Consider the following 2,273-nt stretch of genomic DNA (forward strand, 5'->3'; position numbering starts at 1 on the left):
GCACTTGGAATCTTCGCTTGGTCTGACTTCCCTTTCCTACTTAGACTCATTAAACTTTTGCTGCAACCTTCTTTGTGCCTCAGTATCATGCGTCAGTCTCCTTTTTCAAACAGTCAGATGAGAAGTATCTTTCTTTGATGGAAATGATCACAAATATGGAATTACCATATTTGCCAGATGGGGAGGCAACCATAGACATTCATCCTTCAGTCAGGGCCACATCTAGAGCTGCCCTGTCCTGCAGGCGTGGGTTTGTGAAAGTCAGAGACAAATTAATATGAGTTAGCAGCTGAGTGCAGATTTATTACTCTGCAAGCTAGGTTTTATACACTAGATACTATTGTGGCATAAGAAGATTGGGTAATTAGTATATGGTGCAACATATGATTGGTTGCCTTCTCCCAACTACACAGTCCAATAAAATCCAGACAAAGTGACAACTTGTGACCCTCGCCACGGCCTAGTTCTTGTTTTTCTGCTTCAGTTGTTCATTAAGACCTGCTTGGTTTGGATGACCACAATCTATGAACAGTTGTCAGGAAACACTCCATGTCCAGGACACCCGTGCTTGGTATCAGAATTAGCGAAGAAGATGGAGAGCAGATGGAGGTTATACATGATGCTCCCGAGAAATATCAGTAATGCCAGAATCTGCCTCCTGAACACCTACTCAGACTTTCCTGTACAGATGTCAGGGGCCGTGAATCTCTCCAGGAATGAGGCATGGTGCTTTGAGCAAGAGCTGCTGGGCAAGTCATGACAGAACTCTTTGCAATAAGGCTGCATTCTGTCCTTCTCCATGCAGATGGAACAGATGAACGTACACACACAAGCCAGTTCCCAGTAATTCCCAGTGGAGTAGGTGCAAAGGCCAAGAGAATGATTTGAGAGATCAGGAGCTCATGGGCTCACGCAAAAGGGAGTTACATCAGCACTGCATTGATCTGTCCGTCCTAGAGAACCTGATTCTCCTCCAAGACTCCCCAAAGATCCTGAGGAGTGTTCCAGCTTCCTGGGGGCAATAGGATGTTTTGTATGGTAGGAGGGGATGGAATACCGTGTCCAGTCTTGGCCGCATTGCGTTGGGGCCAGAGTACAGAGGTACCAAGCTGAGGGATTCCATACGGGTGTTGAAGTTGTAGGTCTCTCAATGGTTTTATGTGGGATGGTATTCAGAACAGGTCCAAGCAAGGTCCCCAACCACGAGGAGGGTTCAGTGATGGTGGTGGAGTCCTGGCACTGCCTGACATAGAGCTCACTGCAGATGCTGTCCAGAGTATTCTGGCTGCAGGGCTGGCATGACTGGTGGCCCTTGTTACAGCAGGTCTAAACATTAGTCTGGACATGCACCTGCCGGGAATGGGTTAGACAGGACCAGAAACACTGCATCACTGAATCTTACCAACTCTTCCCGCTGCGATGTTCCCTTAATGGTCTTCTTACCAAACTCTGAAAGCTAGAATAATTAATGTTCACTGTATGTCCTTGTTCAGGCTAGATCCTGAGAAGGAAGTTAAGAGAGCCACGTAAACAGGACAGGGAAGAGGGAAAGATGGGAAAGAAAAATGCAGGGAGATGGGCCAGATTGAAAAAAATACAACATAGCAACAATGTAGGGGAACACTTTGCTCACTAAATATAAATGCAGACCTTTAGATATGCAAGTATAAAATTACCAAGGCTATTCAACCAAATGAAATGAGAGTGAGATTTCAAAAACCAAAGCATTTTCTCCAGTACTGTAGGCTAGAAAACAAGGGAGCAGTGAGAGGAAGAGGGCAGCTTTGTGACTGGCAATCAGTTTTAACTTTCCCTCCACCAAGTGGAAAACAGAAATTGGAAAAGTGAAGTCTTTTGAGAAGGTTATAGTCCCATTTTTCTTCTTCTGAGATCTAGTGACCAGAAACTGTCCCGAAATGCAATAAGTAACTAATTATAGCTACAGACATGTAAACAAAATGATTACGTGAAAAACATTTAGTACACCATCCTGCTTATGAGTCAATTTTCAGGATACTTGGCAATACTCTTCTCCACAAGCCTACTCTCAGTGTGTGTTCTTCTATCACATCTGTGGACAAACAGGGGATTGCAATCAACGCAAACGTAGCCCCTTGCAGAAGACCTACATGAATTTCCAAATGGCGCATATTTTTAAGCTAGTCATGATCCCTTTAGATGCTAACAGTTACCTCTGACCGCATTACAATGCCCCGTATCAATCTTAGATCTACTTGGCTTTATTTGCTGAGGATACATATCAATACACTAAT

The sequence above is a fragment of the Coturnix japonica genome, chromosome 27 (genome assembly GCF_001577835.2).
Source record: "Coturnix japonica isolate 7356 chromosome 27, Coturnix japonica 2.1, whole genome shotgun sequence".
Lineage (NCBI taxonomy): Eukaryota > Metazoa > Chordata > Aves > Galliformes > Phasianidae > Coturnix > Coturnix japonica.